This window comes from Bubalus kerabau, chromosome 16 (genome assembly GCF_029407905.1).
Source record: "Bubalus kerabau isolate K-KA32 ecotype Philippines breed swamp buffalo chromosome 16, PCC_UOA_SB_1v2, whole genome shotgun sequence".
Lineage (NCBI taxonomy): Eukaryota > Metazoa > Chordata > Mammalia > Artiodactyla > Bovidae > Bubalus > Bubalus kerabau.
Genome location: NC_073639.1, coordinates 30751382 through 30774563, shown reverse-complemented (window position 1 = coordinate 30774563; position 23182 = coordinate 30751382). Strand labels below are relative to the sequence as shown.

General features: G+C 36.1%; 1 non-coding gene across 1 annotated transcript; it reads left to right on the top strand.

The window, feature by feature from the left end:
- The first annotated feature begins 6940 nt into the window (after positions 1-6940).
- On the top strand, positions 6941-7012 carry TRNAC-GCA (transfer RNA cysteine (anticodon GCA)). Its single transcript has one exon. It is a non-coding gene; the product is annotated as a tRNA-Cys (tRNA).
- Positions 7013-23182: the final 16170 nt, after the last annotated feature.

The following is a 23182-nucleotide window of genomic DNA, read 5'->3' as shown; positions in this document are numbered from 1 at the left end:
TATTGGTTTGATAGGAAGTGAAAGGAAATTTATAATCATTATTTCATATCTTCTGGCATTTACTTAATAAAAGCTTGAGTAATATTTTAAAGTAATTATTTAGCTTACCAAATTACATTTGTTAATTAATTAACCAAATGATTATATTCTTTTTTGCAAACAGGCCTAAAGTTTACCTATCTAGTTTAAGGTCCCATGAAATCCAGAGAAGAAGTTTAAGATATCAATGCATATCTTGTGCTTAAAGAGTTCCTTGAAGAGTTTCAATGGCACAAAACTAATTATTTTCTTAGATGTCTTATTCCATGATAGTGTAACTGTATTGAATATACAGTTGAATATTGAATATAAGGTGTATCAGAATGGGAGAAGATAATAGCAAATGAAGCAACTGACAAACAACTAATCTCGAGAATATACAAGCAACTCCTACAGCTCAACTCCAGAAAAATCAATGACCCAATCAAAAAATGGGCCAAAGAACTAAATAGACATTTCTCCAAAGAAGACATACAGATGGCTAACAAACACATGAAAAGATGCTCAACATCACTCATTATCAGAGAAATGCAAATCAAAACCACTATGAGGTACCATTTCACACCAGTCAGAATGGCTGCAATCCAAAAGTCTACAAGTAATAAATGCTGGAGAGGGTGTGGAGAAAAGGGAACCCTCTTGCACTGTTGGTGGGAATGCAAACTTGTACAGCCACTATGGAGAACAGTGTGGAGATTCCTTAAAAAACTGGAAATAGACCTGCCTTATGATCCAGCAATCCCACTGCTGGGCATACACACTGAGAAAACCAGAAGGGAAAGAGACACGAGTACCCCAATGTTCATCGCAGCACTGTTTATAATAGCCAGGACATGGAAGCAACCTAGATGTCCATCAGCAGATGAATGGATAAGAAAGCTGTGGTACATATACACAATGGAGTATTATTCAGCCATTAAAAAGAATACATTTGAATCAGTTCTAATGAGGTGGATGAAACTGGAGCCTATTATACAGAGTGAAGTAAGCCAGAAAGAAAAACACCAATACAGTATACTAACGCATATATATGGAATTTAGAAAAATGGTAACAATAACCCTATGTACGAGACAGCAAAAGAGACACTGATGTATAGAACAGTCTTATGGACTCTGTGGGAGAGGGAGAGGGTGGGAAGATTTGGGAGAATGGCATTGAAACATGTAAAATATCATGTATGAAATGAGTTGCCAGTCCAGGTTCGATGCACGATACTGGATGCTTGGGGCTGGTGCACTGGGACGACCCAGAGGGATGGAATGGGGAGGGAGGAGGGAGGAGGGTTCAGGATGGGGAACACATGTATACCTGTGGCGGATTCATTTTGATATTTGGCAAAACTAAAACAGTTATGTAAAGTTTAAAAATAAAATAAAAAAAAAAATAAAGATATGCCTTATATTCAAATAATAATGTATCTGTCTTGGTCTCTTGAGCTTCTATAACAAAACACCATAGACTGACCCTGGAGAAGGAAATGCAACCCACTCCAGCACTCTTGCCTGGAAAATTCCATGGACAGAGGCTACTGTCTACATGTACTGTAGGCTACAGTCCATGGGGTCGTAAAGAGTCGGACACGACTGAGCAACTTCAGGTGGCTTTTAAACACCAGATATTGATTTCTGAAGCTTCTGGAGGCTAGCAATCTTAGATTAGGGCAGCAGCATGACTGGGTGGAGATTTCCCAAGTGGTGGTAGTAGTAAAGAACCCGCCTGACAATGCAGAAGACATAAGAGACACAGGTTCAATCCCTGGGTCAGGAAGATCCTCTGGAGGGGGGCATATCAAAGCACTCCAGTATTCTTACCTGGAGAATCCCATGAACAGAGGAGCCTGGCTGGCTACAGTCTATGGGTCACAAAGAGTAGGATGGGACTGAAGCGATTTAGCACAGAAAGATGGTGATTGGGTAAGGACTATCTTCCTGATGGTGGACACTGGTGGGCAACACTTCATAAAAGCTTGAGGAGAATGTTTGGGTTATATTGTGATGACTCAGGAGGTCAAGCTGGAGATAAGGTTCTCTGAAACTGTCAATTTCTTGCCTTTTATGAGCACTGAGTTCACATGAAGATATGTAAATTAAAGCACTAAAAACAGCTTCTGGCATTCAAACAACCAGGAGCTGCCAATGAAAACTAGAATGTATAGTATTTTTTCCTGCAGTGCTTATTTTCTTACACAAATTGTACTTTAGTCTCTAAACAATACCAACATGCTGATCATGCTAATGATTTTCATTTATTTTACTACTGAACATTAAATTAATATAATTTGAGCAAATGGATTATTCAGCCATTAGTAACCTGTCTTTTATAGTATTTGGTATCTGAAGTCAAAATATGCTAAACCAAAATGAAGCAACAAACAGAACCAAATTGAAACTATTTTATTGACATCTACAGTAATTTTGAGTAAACTAATGACAAATGATTGTGGTTTTTGCTTGGTATACTGTTGATGTTTTCATATTTTATTTGCTGGACATATAATAAATCCCTCCTTTTCTCTTAAACAATATATAACATAATACATAAGTAGAATATGCTTTGTAAAACATAAGTGAGATATTTGTAAGATATATATACACATAGACACACACACACACACATTTTTTCCTCCCAGCATGACCCTCCAGAATTTGGAAACTCGCATACAGTATTGTTTTCATGGCAATATAACTATTCACATTAAGTTCAAAAGAATCTATCCTCCTTTGTATCAAGATAGAATTGGAAATATTGTCTAAGTAACCAAGTCCTTCCCTGGAATGCCATATTTGAGAAGAATGCTAATATAATCAGATATGAACAAACAGAAAACCAAGTTTAACTTTATGGAGCCAATGCCTACAAAATCCTTTGGGGAAAATTGGCCTTATATCTGGTTTATACTCACTTCAGTCTTTGAAGTGAGTAAGAAATTTTTGGGGTGGAGTAGGGGGTAGGAAGGGAAGCTCAAGAATCTTAAGCTACCTTAGAATCATCTAAGAGAGAGAAATTTGCCCAAATTTATAGGCACTACAGGTAAAATCTGATGGAGAGTTTATGGCTTGGTTTCAAAGCCTTAAGATGCTTTTAAAATCCTAATCTGAGATGCCTTATGAAATCTTCTAACAAAACAACTTATGTCTGTATACTAAATTAGTATTCTTGTCTCCCTATATATGATTAGACCAAATCTAAGGACACAGGTCTTAGTTTACAATAAAGAACAATCTCTCTTTGAGATTATTTTTGGTCAAAAGAGAAGTAATTGTACAGTGAAATTTTGTGTTTAAGTGGAAAACTATGTGTCTTCTATAGCACACCCTTCCCTGTTAGCAGTTTGAAACTGTACTTTATTTCTTTAAACAATTCCTTTCCTCTCCGCAAATTAGAAGTAACTGAAGGACACGCAGATTCTGTCTTACCTGGATAAAACTTAATTGACTCTTACAATTTTGTTACCTTACTGCAACACAATAGTACTAGGTCCTATTACCTTGCCCAGATTGTTCATCCTTACCAAATTTTCAGTTCTTTGGGTAATCTCTCCAACCTAACTTTTCCAATTTTCCTTCCTTCTGCCTGACTCAGCATCAATGAGAGCTAAATATTGGCTTCTGAGATCTGCATTCGGACTCTAGATTTCCTTGCAAATGACCATTTTATCCCATGGATCTGAACAAAGCTCTGTAAACTCAGTGAAGCCCAATGACTTCCACCACATGACCTGCCCCCAAAGCAAACCATGGGCTGGCTAATTTCTCCACGGACAAGCTGCTATCTGGACCATTGAGAAAGTCAATGAGATCTTCAGATCTTGTAGGTCCTTATGTAAGAGGTAAACAAGACTGGACAACATCATCAAGAGCTTGACATCCTAGCTTGAGACATTCAAGAAACTCAAGCAGTGGTGCTAACTAACTGAAAGATTTTTCCCTTATACAACTCAAATCCACAAGACTGGTATTCTCATGGGTAATTCTGAAACTTTAATATAACCTCTTTTGTTAACATCTATTTTTTTCATTTTGGCCATTCCCTAATCCTGCAACCCTAAAACAAACAAACAAACTAATAAATTAAAACAAACAAACCCTGGCCTTTACCACCATCACTCAACAGATGGTCCAACTAGTGTTATGGAACAAACTCCAAGAATCCTCCAGAAACTGTCTTACATCCTGCCTCACTCTATTCTAGAGATTTAATTTTGCCTCTGACCTGTTCAGTGACAGTGTATGCTATATTTATTTTTGAAAATGTTGGATTTGATCTGAGTCTCATATACCCCAAAGCACTGATGTTTGAGAAATCTCATCCCAAAGTGATCCCAGAAACACCTAATTGCAGGAAGGCCATCCTGCTCTCTCATATCCCAGATCTGTCTTTGCTTTCCCTCAATGATTTAAATTAAAGCCAGCCTCAATCCTTCCTTAGGAGTCTCATAAGACTCAATGATGACTCCCTTGTTTACCTGCCTCTGTAAACCCTAGGTTACTCTCCTTTTCTTGTAGACACTTTTAATAATGAACATTATTCTCATTGCAATAGTCATCTCCTTTACTGTCCTGTGGATTTTGTCCTTTGTACCTTGTGCTTAGCTGCTCAGTCATGTCCGACTCTTTTTGTTCCTTACTGCTACCAAATTCACCATCTAGGTATACAATTTTTTTAAGTGTTAATCTTATCCAATTATTGAGTATAAGTTAAACAAATACTGTTGAAAGTCTTTATACATATTGAAGTCTGGATAAGATTCCTAATGTCGATAAAATGACAGAAGAATAGGATAGGCATAGTTAATAATGGTAATTGATTATTTTTTACTTGCTCCTAAATGCTAAGTCACACTTTGGCTACCTGATGCGAAGAAATGATTGATTGGAAAAGACCCTGATGCTTGGAAAGATTGAAGGTAGGAGAAGAAGGGGATGACAGAAGATGACATGGTTGGATGGCATCACTGACTCTATGGACATGAGTTTGAGCAGACTCAGGGAGTTGGTGGACAGGGAAGCCAGGCGTGCTGCTGTCCATGGAGCTGCAAAGAGTTGGACATGACTGAGCAACTAAATTGAACTAAAATGCTAAGTTACTTCAATCGTTTCTAACTCTTTGCAACCCTCTGGACTGTAGCCCACCAGGCTCCTCTGTCCATGGGATTCTCCAGCAAGAATGTTAGTGTGGGCTTCTGTGCCTTCTTCCATGAAGTCTTCCCAACCCAGGGATCAAACATGCATTATTTTTGTCTTCTGCATTGGCAGGCAGGTTCTGTTTTGATTCTTATAAAACTGTATTATGGGGACTTCCTTGGCAATCCCTGGTTAAGACTGCTTTCCAATGAAGGGCGGTTGTGGGTTCGATCCTTGGTTGGGAAGGTGAGATTTCACATGCCTAAGGGCAAAGGAGCCAGAACATAAAATGGATGCAAATTATAACAAATTCAGTGGAGGCTTTAAAGCTGGTTCAGATAAAAAAAAATCTTAAAGAACTGTACCATGAGTACTGAGTGGCAGCTTTATATTGGTTTATTTGTTTCAATTAAATCAAAATTTATGGTATCACCAAAGAAGGAATTGTAAAGGCTATGCTGATTCAATTAGATCAAAGAGATGAAAGTGGCCTCATAACTGTGTGTGTATCTGTGTTTTAAACCAATAATGGGAAGGAAGACCTAAATTTTATTATTGATAAAGTACAATACCTTATTTTAGTTGTTCTGAAATCAGGACTCTGAAACATTTATAAGATCTTAACCCCCCCACCACCCCCCCAAAACTATCCATCCACCATTCAATCTCCACTTTTTAACCTTCTAACTTTCTCACAACTCCATTTTTCAGTAATGTATTATCTTTGTGTGTGGCTATTAAAAACAAAACAAAGAGCATCAATAAAATGATCATTATGTTGATATTCAACAAGTTTTATTGACGATATTGATAAGTTATGCTTGGAGTAAGAATGCTTTCAGTCTTGGTTGAAGGTATATAACTAGAGATTCTTTAACTAGAGATTCCAGCAAATGTAGTGTGTGTGTGTGTGTGCAGGATTCAGTTATTCAGTTACCATGTTAGAGGTGTTATGAAAACTTCACATGCTATAAATGCTAAGTTAGTCTTTAATCCTTTAGCCACTTATTCTCACAATAAAATTGGTTTTCAATTCTGCCTTAAAATTTTATGAATGGGGTTTCCCTGGTGGTGCAGTAGTAAAGAATCTGCCTGCCAGTTCAGGAAACATAGGTTCATCCCTAGTCCTGGAGGATCCCACATGCCTCAGAGTAACTAAGCTGGTGCACCACAACTATAGACCCTCTGCTCTAGAACCCAGGAACAGAAACTACTGAGCCCACATGCCACAACTACTGAAGCCCTTATGCCCTAGAGCCTGTTCTCCACAAGAGAAGCCTCTGCAATTGGAGAAAAGCCCATGTCACAACAAAGACCCAGCACAGCCAAATATAAATACATACATAAAAATAAACATTAAAAATGTTTTAACAAATTTAAGGAAAATAAGCTTGTATATATTAAATCAATAGAGTTTATTCTTTTAATTTTTAAAATTAGAATTAAGGTATGTGTATGTGAGAGTTTAAGTATATGTGCGTGTAGCATTATGGCATTGTGATTACAGGAAGTGCTGAAAGCATGCAACACTTCTATCATCATGCACACACACACCACATTTGAAGGGCTTCCCAGACATCAGATGCTACGTGAATGGAATATTTATTCTTGATTAGACATTGTTCGGTAGTTAGAATAGGAAAAAGGAGTCCAGAATGGTGGTGGCTAAAAGACAAGGAAGGGAAAAGCCCACAAAAATAGATCAAAGGAAGGTCCGAGGACCAGAGTAAGGACCTAGAGATTACAAATTTATAAAGTGATATGAAAATCAGGGACTTCCCTGCTGGCTCAGAGGTTAAAGCATCTGCCTGCAATGCAGGAGACCTGGGTTCGATCCCTGGGTTGGGAAGATCCTCTGGAGACGGAAATGGCAACCCACTACAGTATTCTTGCCTGGAGAATCCCATGGACGGAGGAGCCTGGTGGGCTATAGTCCACGGGGTCGCAAAGAGTTGGACATGACTGAGTGACTTCACTCACTCACTCACTCATGAAAACCTTATCAAGAGCAATCAGTTTGTAAATGTTCACTTATCTATTTCTCTATCAATATTAATAGACACTGATTTTCAGTGTTGTTTTAAAATCAAATCCTTTTGTTTTCTAAAACTGCTGCAATCTTTGAAAATGTTATCTGATATAGTTATATTTTAATATAACCATATAATTTTAATAATGTCAAAGGAAAATAGATTTATTTCATTTCTAATACATTTTAGGTATAAAATGATAACAGTTTAAACTAGAACACTGTTCATCACAAACTTTGAAGTAACTTAGCTATCTTCAAAGACCTCAAGCACCTCAGCGTCTGCTTTCATGGCAGATGAAAGAAGGCAAGAGTTGTGCCTTTCTTGTATTTATGGTTATTAGAACAGGGTGTGATCCACATTCAATGTTTTTGAATGAATGAATAAGTACCTAAGTATACAAGTTCATATAAATGTTGTATAATCCTCTAAATTCCTTAGCTCTCCTCATACTTTTCTTCAACCTACCCAGATATAAGGAACAACGTCTTTATATTACTATATGCAAAAAACTAAATGAATGCATAATTAGAGAAAGAAAATCAGCTTTTATTTCACCATATGTTAAAATCTTATATCTTGTTATGTGATACAATGTTATTGTTAGGAAAAGGTGTAAGCCAACTTAAGTAACTTACATAGTATCATGCAGCTGGGTAGGGTCAGAGCTCAATCATAAACTTGATCTATGTTAACTTTATAGTCGAGGGGCCTTTCATTACAACATTCTAAGGCGAGAAGAACTGAAGTGGGTGTGAAAGGGAGAAACAGACCAAAAAACAAAACAAAACAAAAAACTAGTGATGAAAGCAAAGCCTAAAGATTGTATATACACTGAAATTACAAAATCAGTGAGTGAACATTAAATGAAAACCAACTTGCTCAATAACTCAATTGGCTTCCTATCATTAGATATATTTTGTTATTCTAGGATACTTAGGCTAAAATTTAAATGTCTAAATCTTTAGATACTTAACAAGACATATATTTATATATGTACTTTATTAAAACATATTGCTTTGCCATGCCTGTGTGTGAGTCTGTAATGTGTTTTTAAGTTTTTGAGTGGACGAAAAGAGTAAGAACAGGCCAGGAAGAAAAATACAGAAAGGCCAAAGAGAGGAGAATTAAAATATTTTTTGCATGGCACTTCTCCCTTCTGTTGTAACCTCTGTATACTTCAGTTCCTCATCCTAAGGGATAATGCAGATAATAACAAATTAAAATGCATTTCAACATAGATATATTAGCCAGTGCCTCTAAAATTCTTACTCTTTCAGGGCATTTTCCTTAACAACAAGTACTAATTACACTGAAGACATATGTAATTTTACAAAAAAAGTACAATTTATATTTAGACATAATGACAAAGTCAGCTACACTTAAAAATTCTATGTGGTACTAGCCCTTCAAACTTCTGAATGCCCATAACAGTTTAAAAATATGTTCACTATGCATCATTTTTATCCCAGCAGGAAATGGTAATATTATACATCATACAACTACCATACTGGATGTAAAGTGAATATTAGTTACCTGAAATGAAGGCAAGTATCACTTCCACCACACAGGAAAATCATGAAGGAAGTGAGGTTGAACTGCATAGTGGAAATCCTAACACCTGCTAAACTACTGGTTGAGAAATATCAAATGTAGGCTTTCTCAATATGTTGAACATTCTAGCATGAAACCATAACATATAAGGGAGGAATATGAGAACATAAAGAAATTTAAACAGAAAGAAACATACGGAGCAAAAAGAGTTTATTTAGGGGAAAATATAGCAAAGAAAAAAGAAGAGAAATGAAAACTAGGCATGAAAACTAACAGTCATTACCTACTTAGCATTTTCTAAAAGCAGACAACTGATTTGTATAAAAATACAATTCAAGCCCAAAATAATCGGAGATGTAAATACTTATATATCTCCAGACAAGAAATACACATACAAATTTGGGGATTAATTCCAATCATATATAAGGGCTTTAGTGATTGACTTACACAATTCAAAGAAGATTAAATATAAAAATTAAGTATATTTATCTATTTATTTACTGCTTTGTATTTCACATGCAATGCAAGAACAATGATGAAAATAAACACTACAAATATTGACACTTGACATGCCTCCAGTTTGGCAGAAGTGGTGATGGTAGTGCTTGTGTGTGTGTCTGCGTGAACCTCTCTAATGGATGTGAGGCCTTATATATTCTCTAATAATTTGTTTATTCAAAATAAACAGCCTGTAAGACATTATTCTGCAAGTATTTACTCACTTTTACAGTTTTTTAAAATTAAGTGAATTTCATATTTATACATTTGCTGTTTTCAACAAATATGAAAGGACAGAAGTATAACAGTTAAAGTTGGGTACAGGTGTTGTAAGAGGTAATACAAAATGCATTTGTCAGGTGTCCTTCAAAACCAGAGAAAGCTTCATGCTGGATACCACTTATTAGTCTGGCCCTAGAAATGTTATTTCATCAACTTCAGTTTCTGGTTTGTACAGTCCTAATAGTGTACAATAGTCCTAATAGTGAAATATATTTCATTGGCAATAATGAAGATTAACATTTAATTTTCAATACAATGCCTGTCACAGAGTAAACATTCAATATTCAGAAATTATCATAAAGTGTCCAGAAACTTAGTTCTTAGACAAATGCATGAATTATAATTTATATTTTTTTCCATAGACCAAAAATGTATATCTGTACATGTATGGAGTGATTATGAAAATAAATCAGAACTTAAGCAATAGCAATGCAAAATGTCTTCACTTGCATTTTGCACTTGACATAATTTTCTATGAATTTATTACACACACATATGTATTCAGAGACACACATGCTGAGATATTTTTAATGGAATAACCTGTACATGTCCTTTGTCTTTTCCCATTCATCAGTGTGTAGTTATGATCACCCCATATTGCCATTTCTAAATATACACAGATTAAATGGATGGATGAACTTTCATATCATGGCTGTGCCAGTGTTTAAATAAATCCCTCAATTTTGATGGATATTAAGGTCATTTTAGCAATTTGTTTTTACAATAATCAATATTTTATAGCAATCATTTATGCACATATGCTAGTTTTTTTTTTTTAAGAGAACTGCTTGGTTGAGTTTACAGATTTTTAAAATTAATGGTAAAAACAAATATGTGTCTGAAAACATAATTTAGCCATCAATTCACAATCCCACTACTATTGGAAGAGAATGTCTTTAGTTCACACTTTCTACAGTTCTAGATTTTTAACAGTTTTTAAAATGCTTGTCAAATGGGAAGGATAGGGTTTTATTTTTACAGGTTTCATATCCCTAACTGCTAGTAAAGCTAATTATTTTACATGTTAACTTACAATTTGTAGTTCTTGTGTATATGTGTCAGACTTCATTTTTTTTTTTTTTTTTTTACTTATTTTCCTACTTGTAATTTTATTATCTTAAGAACTCTTTGGTGACATATGTTGAAAATGTTACGTAGCCATACTGCCACTTGAGTGTTCTACAGTATCTTTTGAGTTTCATATTGTATGTACTTAAATGAATTTTAAAATAGTCTCCTGGTTTTTCTATAGTTATTTTAAAGTGTTTTTAAACATTTACACGAGAAATGACATTAGTTCAATTTGAACATAATGTTAGGTAAGGACTTTGATTTTTCCCAAAACAGATATCAAAACAGCCTACAAGTATTTACTAAAGTGTACAGTTTCTCTGTAAACTGTCAAATACTTGTAGGCCAGTTTTGCTCTTTGAGTCTATCCCTGGGTTATCTATTTTGTTTCCCCATGTGTTTGTGTGTTCCTGACCAATCCCAGTGTGTGTTAATTGTGACTGATTTATAGTGTTTTGATATCAAATAGGGCATGCAACACTTTCCATTTTTTCAAAGCAATTTGCCAATGACATTTTTACAGAAGAATTTTCAAATCAACTTTCTAAATTACATAAAAAGTGTGGCATTGTGCTTAAAATATTTATTCCTTAAATGTAAAAAAGAGATAAAAATTAACAGTGTTTATATCCCATTTCCCCACAAAGAACCTATTTGAAGATCTTCATCCTACTCTGAGAGATGCTTTAATTCTGACAAATCAAAATTGAATTTACTTTCAGGTACAGCTTTCTGGACCTACACTGTCATTTTATGGTTTTTATTATTCAAATTCAATTAAAAAAAAACTACATCTAAAAGTTTCTACCTTGTTCCCAGGAATGAACATTTTTAACAAAAAATACAGTGATTTTTTTTTAAATAAAAGGTTTATCCTAATTTTTTCAGGAATAAAATACATATAGATATCTATATAAAGAGATGATATATACTGAGATATAGGTTGATATAAACTTCAAATATATTTATATGTACAAATATTTTGCCATAATGATGTCAAAATTGTGTGGAGAAAAGTTACTGATATCATTAAATTATATTCAGTTAATTGCTTTTTTGTTTGGGTTTTGTTTTATTCCTGACTAAAGTAAGATTGTGCAAAATTTCATTTGTACCCTAGGTCATATATGAATTCAGTTTGAGACATACATAGAAGTATTGTTTCTGACACTGGAATCAGCAAAGGGTAACAGACAATAACATGGCTGATTACTAAAGTAGAAGATGTAAATTCTGCTACATTTCTATGCATTAAAAGCCTCAGAATCCCTGAATTTTAATATAAAATACAATGAAGTGTATCAAATGAGATTCCCCCATCTCGCCTAGTAATAATGTGGTTAAATCACAATGTGAACACTTTAAAGGGCAAAAAAAAGGCTTTAAAAAACCTCTGCCTCACTAAGTTTCAAGAATATCTCATTTTATTTCAAAAATCTTATTGAACTTTTCTACACTTTCTTCCATGACTGACTTTTACAATAGCAGTGTCTTTGGTTGTCACCTCACCTAAAGAACCAAAGACAAGAATGGTGAATGATTCTATGGCAAGATATAATCTAGTAATTGGATACAATGAAACAAAAATCCAGAAGTACATAAAGAAACAAAAAGGATGATCATGTATTTCAGCTGTGACAGGGTGTCTGCTTAACCATGCCCTATTCATAATGATGAACAGTGGTGGCACTCAAACAGCATATGCTTTTACAAATACAAAACCATAGCCTATCATTTGCCTCTGAAGGGAATTCAACTTAAAATGAAGCTCCACTTTCCCTAAGAAATGGTGAAATTCAAACATTATTGTGCCTGTGAGACCTAATGTGATTAAGACATAAAATTTCACTAGACAGTTTTAAGCAGTAAGAAAAGAAGGCAGAGCATCCTTATTTTTCATTAAAGCATTTAAACTAGCATTCTATATTATACTACTGTATATGAAGAGTGCACAGAAACTCTATTTTCTATGAATAAAATCGAATAATCAGGAGAAAATATAGCCTGGTGCTGAATAGCATGGTCTTCAGACACAGACTTCCTGAATTCAGCTGCTTGATCCAGTGCTTTCCACCTAGGAGACTTTTAAGTTTCTAAATCTCTCTGTGGCTCAGTTTCCTCCATAATAGCTTAGGGAAAACAAGAACACCTCCTTTATAGGGATGTTGTTACGATAAAGTGCGGAGAAGGCAATGGCACCCCACTCCAGTACTCTTGCCTGGAAAATGTTTTTAAATTTATAAGAAACTTAGAGAAATGTTCACTTGGTAACGTGGAGGGACATTCAAATATTTAAATGAGGGGAGAGTCATGATTTGATTTTTGCCTTTAAATATTTCCAGTTGCTGCTCTGGAAAGAATGCATTCTAGGGGGGTAGAGGGGGTGGGGGCAAAGGGTGTGTGCACTGGGATAAGTGGCAATTGATGCTATCTAAATTTTAGAAGTTGGTGTTTTAGACCATGTTATTAGTAGGGAAAATGGGGGTATATCTTACATATAGAAGTCAACAGAATTTCCTGCAGAATGGATAGGTGTGAGAGAGTTATACATAAAACGGGACAAGCCTATTCCTATCTCCAGGGACATCTGAATGTCTGGTTTGACACTTCTGCAAAGATAAGGGCAGCTAACCAAGTAACTAACAAGTGATTTATGTTTGTTTGTTTGTTTTTTCTTTTAATAGCCTGAATTTCCCTGGGAGCACCCAGGTTTCAGTTTTTTTTATTAGTGGCTTTTGCCTGGCTGATTGGTTAGATAGCCTAGTTTAGCTCTATGACCAAAGAGGCATAAATGACCCTGTTGTGAACTCCTACCTTGAATTGTCCTGAAACCATAATTTGTAAGATAAATCTTCACAGTTAAATTCAGAGGAAAAAAGGTATTCTTGCACCGTAAGAACATGCAAGGGGATTTTTGTACCCAGATGCCCCTCCAATATTTGCCTGTATTCTTTGTCATCATTAAAAGTCTTATGTGAGTATCTCTGTGAATTCTTTTGAGCTCGTTCAAAAATCTCAAAGTGTCTTGAATCTGCACGGGTTTTGTGGATGGAGCAAAAGAGAGGAATCAAGGGTGATTTCTAGGTCTTTAGTTATTTCTAGAACAACTGGTGAAATCAAGACCTCTATACTGAGAAGAGAGGCACTGCTAGGTTACAGTCTTACAGGAAGAATGTATTCTGTGTATGCTAATTCTGACATACTTATAATTGGAACATGCTAAGTTGAGATATTAATACTATGTAAATAGTCTAGAATTCCGAGAATAGATTGGGGCAAAACTATGAATGTTTTACATATGATTATTCATGTTTAAAAATTCATGAAAGAAATAACATGAGACGAGTTACAGAGAGAAATAGACATCAATCAAAAGAGGTGGAACCAGCAAAAAAGACTGAGAAGATGAGGTCATTTAAGCGATATGGAAAACTAGGTGTGTGTTGTGATAAGGCCAAAAAAGAAGGATGTTTTAAGAAATATGATGAACATCTGTGTTGAATATTTCCAAAAGTATAAGTAAAATAAATTTAAGGAAATACTATTGGATTTGGATATTTAACTAATTCATCCGTGGAGTGTGGGTTGCTGTTGTTGTTTACTTGCTAAGTTGTGCCTGACTCTTTTGTGATCCATGGACTGTAGCCTACCAGGCCCCTCTGTTCATGGGATTTCCCAGGCAAGAATACTGGAGTAGGTTGCCATTCTCTTCTCCAGGAGATCTTCCAGACCCTGTGTCTCCTATAGCTCCTGCACTGATAGGTGGATTCCTTACAGCTGAACCACCAGGGAAGCCACAGAGTTTTGAGTAGAACAGCCTTATTTAAATGGCCTGAGACAACATCTTCATGCCTGCATTTATTGAAAATTCTTTCTAGAGATTATTTTCATGTCAGAAAACAAATAAATGACTGTCTGGTTATTTAATTTAGGTGAGAGCAAAGATAGATTCTTTTCTTTAAAATAGAAGATAGTAAAATATGTGGAAAACATGGAGATTATCTAATAGAGAGGGATAAATGATACAAATAAAAGACAAAGAAATTGCAGAAGAGATGCCAAGAATATAGGATTTGGATCACAAATGGAGGTGTTGATGTTTTCTAGAAGAAAATCTACTTCATCCACGAAGCATAAGACTACGAGTACAGGTACAGAAATGTTTAGAGAAATAGTACAGATGTGGCAATGGGAAAATGAAAGAATTCTAGGTTTATTTTTGCTATTTCCTCAATGAAGCATGAGTAATTTCATAGTGAAAAGTAAAAATGGGGCTGTGGGGGAAGAAATAAATATGAGAATAAAAACATTAAAAGAAAGCATGACTATTATATCTTTAAGAAGTAAGGGACTCATATGTAGGGGAAGGGTGATTTGCACTATCTAGAAATCTTGTTTTGTTTTGTTTTGTTTTTTTTGGCTGCATCACAATACTAGTGAGATCTTAATTATTCAGCCAGGAATTGAACCCACAACATCTGTGGGAAGGCAGAGTCTTAACCACTGGACCACCAAGGAAGTCCTTGCCTAGAAGTCTTAATGGGCCATTTGAGGTATGTTGTTGAATTAAGCAAGGTTTAAAGTCTTGATATTCATATGCATAGTTTCACCTAATAAAGATTTCATTTCCATTGCTGACAAGATTATATTATTTCTAGAGATGAGGAAAAAAATCTATCAGATCAGATCAGATCAGTCGCTCAGTCGTGTCTGACTCTTTGCAACCCCATGAATCGCAGCACACCAGGCCTCCCTGTCCAACACCAACTCCCAGAGTTCACAGAGACTCACATCCATCGAGTCAGTGATGCCATCCAGCCATCTCATCCTCTGTAGTCCCCTTCTCCTCTTGCCCCCAATCCCTCCCAGAATCAGTCTTTTCCAATAAGTCAACTCTTCATATGAGGTGGCCAAAGTACTGGAGTTTCAGCTTTAGCATCATTCCTTCCAAAGAAATCCCAGGGCTGATCTCCTTCAGAATGGACTGGTTGGATCTCCTTGCAGTCCAAGGGACTCTCAAGAGTCTTCTCCAACACCACAGTTCAAAAGCAGCAATTCTTCGGTGCTCAGCCTTCTTCACAGTCCAACTCTCACATCCATACATGACCACAGGAAAAACCATAGCCTTGACTAGACGAACCTTTGTTGGCAAAGTAATGTCTCTGCTTTTCAATATGCTATCTAGATTGGTCATAACTTTCCTTCCAAGGAGTAAGCGTCTTTTAATTTCATAGCTGCAGTCACCATCTGCAGTGATTTTGGAGCCCAGAAAAATAAGGTCTGACACTGTTTCCACTGTTTCCCCATCTATTTCCCATGAAGTGATGGGACTGGATGCCATGATCTTTGTTTTCTGAATGTTGAGCTTTAAGCCAACTTTTTCACTCTCCACTTTCACTTTCATCAAAAGGCTTTTTAGTTCCTCTTCATCTATAAGATTAAAAAAAAAAAACAAGCACAGTTCTCTCTGTGCTAGAGTTTTCATATGGTAAATAGAATGGAAATTTTCACAAAATTTATTCAAATTATCATTTGAATTATTTTTAAAAATATATGTTTATACATATATAGATATACACACATATGTGTACGTATTTTTGTCTTATTTGACTAAAATATTGTTTTGAGATCAACACGCTTACTTTTTCTCAATTTCTAAATCTTTCTAAATTCTTCATAAAACTTTAAAAAATAAACTGTTTAACCCTGTTTCAGTTTTCCCTAACATGTTGTTTCTCTGCAAGCCATAGAATATTTCAATTAAACTTCTGTTCCACTGATACATACTCTATTGTAATTGATATTTCTTTAAAAGTGCCTTTACATTTTTTCCTCTAACATGTTCTAAGCATCTAAAGGCATTGTACTTTATTTTCCTAGCTTTGTACATATCCCTAACATCTCTGGAGATATTTGCCACTAAAGCAAGTGAGTGTTTATATACTGTTTGTTTATTCATGACAACTCCTAAATGTTTGGAAAGTAATAAAAAATGTCAATAGTCCTATGGTCATTGAAATGCTCCCCTAATTTCTACTTCAGTTTTATTTATATTCTCAACATTTTATGAACACTCACAGCAACTGAAACATCATCTCCTTTAAAAATAACCTGGAAACACTGTTGTCAGAACCACTGTTCTTTAAACAGCAGGTATATCAGTGAGGCAGTGGTCCCCTGGCTAGCACCAATTCAGAATTACAGACATTCCTCTATCCATGTCATCTTTCTTCCTCCCTAAAATACAATCATGCACACATATACAGATGCACTCCATGTTTTCAATATTATTCCATGACACATATTCCTTTTCTATATGTTTTCATATATCAGCTTTGTAAATATACCTCAGAGGCAATCAATTCAAGATCATGTCAAAATAAAAGTTATTTTAATAATGGCTTATTGTGAAAGAAGTGGATAGAGTAATCAACTAGTCTTTTCTCATTGTTGTCTTAGCAAAGTTCTTCAATTATACAATCACTTGTATTAGTTTCCTGAGGCTGTATAAACAAATCACTATAGTCTTGGCTTAAAACAACAGAAATTCACTTTCTCAAAGTTCTGGAGAGGCCTGAAGTCTGAATTAACGTGTCAACAGTGTTGTCCTTTCTCTGAAGACTCTAGCGAAGAATGTGTTATTTGTCTTCAGCTTTTAATGGCCATTGGCATTCACTGACTTGTGGCCATGTAACTTCAATCTCTGCCTCCGTGGTCACTTTACTGCCTTCTCTCTGTCAAATCTTCCCTGGCCTCATACTTATAAGGACACTTATCAAGAATTTAGGACTGATCCAGGTAATCCAAGATAAGCATCTCTTTGCAATAGCTTTAATTTAACCAAAACATTTTACCATTTGTTTGTTTGTTGCTGTTTAGCTGCTCAGTAGTGTCCAGCTCTTTGCGACCCCATGGACTGTAACATGCCAGCTCCTCTGTCCATGGGATTTCCCAGGCAAGAATTCTAAAGTGGGTTGCCATTTCCTTCTCCAGGGGATCTTTCTGACCCAGGGATTGAACCTGCATGGTATTACAGGCAGATTCTTTACCACTGAACTACCAGGGAAGCTCCAATGAGTAGTAGTCCCAAATTTCAGAGATTAGAACCCAGATATATCTTTGGGCAGGTCACTATTAAGCCTACTACATTCATAATCTTGAATGTCTGAAGGATCCTGATGTTAAATTCATTATATATACCCAATTATATTTTAATGTGAATAGAGCACTAATCAGTGGGCAGTGGGACTCAGGGGAAGGTATCCCAGTGATGTGACACATGGATAGCAAGACAAGTCACCCAAGGAATGAGAGGATGGCTGTCTCTTAGCACCCCCCACCCTTCCCTATGGCTGCTTTCTTCAATGTCTTCACCTCACCATCAAACTTGGTAAACTTAAAAGTAAATATATGTCTATTCTGCAAGATTACAATCAGACTGAATACAGCATCAATTTTTAAATATAATTCCATTTATGTAAAGTTGATAATCATGCAAAACTAGATAACGTATTATTTTGGAATATATAATGTTTATGTCAAAACCAGTAAAGAAAGGCAAGAAAATAATAAGCAAAATATTGGATTCAGTTACCTATTTGGTGAAGAAGTTTGGTCAGATTGTGGGGGGCGGTGGGCACCTTATTTCTTCTTAATTTTCATTCAAGTATAATTGATTTACAGTGCTGTACTAGTTTCAGGGATTTGATTTAGGTCATACCTGAATGGTCCAGTGGTTTTCCCTACTTTCTTCAATTTAAGTCTGAATTTGGCAATAAGGAGTTCATGATCTGAGCCACAGTCAGCTCCCGGTCTTGTTTTTGCTGACTGTATAGAGCTTCTCCATCTTTGGCTACAAAGAATATAATCAGTCTGATTTCGGTGTTGACCATCTGGTGATGTCCATGTGTAGAGGCTTCTCTTGTGTTGCTGAAAGAGAGTGTTTGTTATGACCAGTGCATTCTCTTGGCAAAACTCTATTAGCCTTTGCCCTGCTTCATTCCATACTCCATGGCCAAATTTGCCTGTTACTCCAGGTGTTTCTTGACTTCCTACTTTTGCATTCCAGTCCCCTGTAATGAAAAGGACATCTTTTTTGGGTGTTCTAAAAGGTCTTGTAGGTCTTCATATGGAGAAGGCAATGGCACCCCACTCCAGTACTCTTGCCTGGAAAATCCCATGGACAGAGGAGCCTGGTGGGCTGCAGTCCATGGGGTCGCTAGGAGTCGGACACGACTGAGCGACTTCACTTTCACTTTTCCCTTTCATGCATTGGAGAAGGAAATGGCAACCCAGTCCAATGTTCTTGCCTGGAGAATCCCAGGGACGGGGGAGCCTGGTGGGCTGTCATCTCTGGGGTCGCACAGAGTTGGACATGACTGAAGCGACTTAGCAGCAGCAGCAGGTCTTCATAGAACCTTTCAACATCAGCTTCTTCAGCATTACTGGTTGGGGCATAGACTTGGATTACTGTGATATTGAATGGTTTGCCTTGGAAATGAACAGAGACCATTCTGTCATTTTTGAGACTGCATCCAAGTACTGCATTTCGGACTCTCTTGTTGACCATGATGGCTACTCCATTTCTTCTAAGGGATTCCTGCCAGCAATAGTAGATATAATGGGCATCTGCGTTAAATTCATCCATTCCAGTCCATTTTAGTTCACTGATTCCTAGAATGTCAACGTTCACTCTTGCCATCTCCTATTTGACCATTTCCAATTTGCCTTGATTCATGGACCTAACATTCCAGGTTCCTATGCAATATTGCTCTTTACAGCATTGGACCTTGCTTCTATCACCAGTCACATCCACAACTGGATATTGTTTTTGCTTTGACTTCATCCCTTCATTCTTTCTGGAATTATTTCTCCACTGATCTCCAGTAGCATATTGGGCACCTACCGACCTGGGCTCCAAAATCATTGCAGATGGTGACTGCAGCCATGAAATTAAAAGACTCTTACTCCTTGGAAGGAAAGTTATGACCAACCTAGAGAGCATATTGAAAAGCAGAGACATTACTTTGCCAACAAAGGTCTGTCTAGTTAAGGCTACGGTTTTTCCTGTGGTCATGTATGGATGCAAGAGTTGGACTGTAAAGAAGGCTGAGTGTTGAAGAATTGATGCTTTTGAAGTGTGGTGTTGGAGAAGACTCTTGAGAGTCCCTTGGACCACAAGGAGTTCCAACCTGTCCATTCTGAAGGAGATCAGCCCTGGGATTTCTTTGGAGGGAATGATGCTGAAGCTGAAGCTCCAGTACTTTGGCTACCTCATGTGAAGAGTTGACTCATTGGAAAAGACTCTGATGCTGGGAGGGATTGGGAGCAGGAGGAGAAGGGGACAGAGGATGAGATGGCTGGATGGCATCACTGACTCGATGGCTGTGAGTTTAGATGAACTCCGGGAGTTGGTGATGGACAGGGAGGCCTGGCGTGCTGTGGTTCATGGGGTCGCAAAGAGTCGGACACAACTGAGCAACTGAACTGAACTCAACCAGTTTCAGGTGTATAGCAAAATGAATCAGTCAGACATAGACATAGTCTTTTTTATTTTTATTTTTTTAGATTAGATACTTTTCCCAATATAGGCCATTGCAGGGTACTGAGTAGAGATCCCTGTGCTATTCAACATGTTCTTATTAGTTATCTATTTCATATAAAGTAGTATATGGACATCAATCCCAATCTTCGAAATTATCCCTCTCCCCCTTATCCCCTGATTCATTTTCTACATCTGTGAGTCTGTTTCTGTTTTTTTTTTCTTATTTTAAGTTTTTGTTGTTGTTGTAGACCATTTTTATTTTAAGTCTTAATTGAATTTGTTACAATATTGCTTCTTTCTTACATTGTTTTTTTTTGGAGCTAGGCATATGGAATCTTAGCTCCCCAACCAGGGATGGAACACAAACTAACTACATTGGAACATGAAGTCTTAACCAGTGGAACAGTAGGGAAGTCCCTTCACCTGTATTTTGTAAATAAGTTCATTTGTAACTTTTTTCTAGATACTACATATAAGGGATATTTCATGATATACATCTTTCTGTATCTATTTTGTTTTTTTTTTAATCTAAATGACATTTTTGTTAACAAAAGGAAAATTTAACAGTACTATACATTGTGAATAAATTTATAAATGGTCATTTCTGTGTATACTGTAGGAACATGACAAATCAATACTCCAGGAGCAATATTTTTATAGTAACAAGCTTTCTAGTTTTTCTGTATTTTCTTGACTACTGACTGCAAGACAGAGTCAAGGTGAGAAAACTGATTGAAACATAAGAGAAAAATAAAGTATAAAGTCTGACAACTCTACATTCATTTAATATTTACTGTTATCAAGTATAGATATATAATAAAGTATTAGTATAACAATTTGTAAGAGTAACTGATTTATTCTTCACACTATTTTATTTTGTCTGTTTCACAGAAAACTGAGGCACAGAGCATTTAAGTGATTGGCTTAAAGTTACAGAACAGAAAACTAAGAAGTGTCAGAATTACAAGGTACAACAGTTAATTTCATATGTCATCTTGACTGGACCATGGGGTAGCCAGATATCTGGTTCAACATTGTTTCTGGGTGTGTCTGTGAGACTGTTTCTGGAAGAGATTAGCATTTGAACAGGGAGACTGAGCAAAGTAGATTGCCCTTTTCACCTGGGAAGCATCATCCAATCCTCTGAGGACCTGAGTATAACAAACAGTTGAAGGAAGGAAAGGTTCACCCTCTTGGAGCCTGACTAAACTGATACATCAGCATCCTTCTGGCTTTGATGCACCTGTACTCAGGGCTTCATAAATTGGACTGGTATCTACACTACTGGCTCTCTAGCCTTCTAACTGCAGTACATGCCTCCCTCAGTCTCCAGTTTGCAGAAGGTAGATTTTGGGACTTCCAGACTATAATCATGTGAGTTAGTAACTTATCATAAACCACTTTTTATACACACACACATATATATGCATATATTCTATTTATCTGGAGTACTCTAATATATAAGTCAAGCTCTAAGCACCTAATTTTTAGGCTATGATGATTCTAAAAAATAAAAAAAAAAAATCTACTTTATAGAAGCAATGTCTTTATTAGCATTTAAAATTTTCTCTTTAAGATAAATGGAAGTGTTGCTCCAGCCTGGAGGAGAGGCAGATCACTTGTGATTGTTTCTTCTTAGAACTGCATCAAAGAGTCTCTAATATGAACAGAACTCCCTTTGTCACCCCGTGCAAAGAGATGCCTTTGAGTCAGTCTTGCTTATCCCCTCACTTTGACAGAAAAAAAAAACAAAACAAAACACTGTTGTTGCCAAGGTTTGAAGCTCCAAAATGATGACTTTGAATAAAGAATGAAAGTGAGTCACTCGGCACTCAAAATCATCACAGCTACCAATTTGTGATCCTCACCCATACATCAGGTCACAAATACTATCTTTTACTCTCAGAAGAGCTATAGAAGTGAGCAAGTTGAGGTTCAGGGATTTTGAACTTGATGAAGCTCATTCAAGTAATAAATGGATGTGCTGGGATTTGAATCAATCTGGGAGTGATTACAAAGTTCATGATTTTTCTACCAAAACAAATTGTTTTTGACGGTACCTTAAAGAGAGACCTATTAAACTGGAAAAAAATTTTCAAAGTATGTTAATTTCACCTACGTTATACCTAAGAACCTGGAAAGTTTGGCTATTAGTATTAAATCGTATTGATAATAATGATAACTACTGGTGGGAGGAGAAATTAGACTAATGTATTTTCTGGTTGAACTCTCTCAATTTGAAATCTATAACCACATCTATCTTTGAAACAAATAAAGAAATGTCCAGGAATGTCTTACTGATGTCTTTCTTTCCAGAATAAATTCAATATAAAAAAGTGAATACACTTATTACTCTACTGTAGGGGTGCAACTGAAAAAAACAGAACAGAAATCTTGAAGACCTTGGTATTTTTTAAAGTGCTGCTAATTTCATTGGTAGCAGTCACTTCTTTTCCACTAGAAATTAATAATGCATAAAATAAAACATAGAAATTGTACTACATGAAACAACATCACCTGTAATCTTTACAACTGATCTTCCTGAGTTATTATTTAAGCACTGACTTAACTAAAAACTACTTTTAATAATACACAAACACCATAATCATTAACTTATTCATAACCAAGAAAATATGATCACAGCTGATCTGAACTTAAATGAGTCTTAGAATACCATGTGGGTAAATATTGCTTTTCAGTTCAAAATATCTAATTTGTAAATATGATAAAGTTCCTATAACTCTGGCTATTCAGAAGCTGAGATATTCCTATATTCTGGCTACTGGTTTTCCATATAAAGTCATGTGGTGGCAAATGTATCCCTAACAGGAGTAGGGTAGTGATCAGAACACAAGCATGGCTGTTTTTCTTCAGATCCCATGTCTACTGGAACCCAGGACCCTGATAAATCCCATCTTTACCACTGAATAACTGTATATGAATGCACATGATAAGAATACTTAAGCTGGGTGGTCCTTTTTTTTTTAATTCATACTAAGTGATAATAATAATGGAAGTTTGATATACAGTAAGTACACAG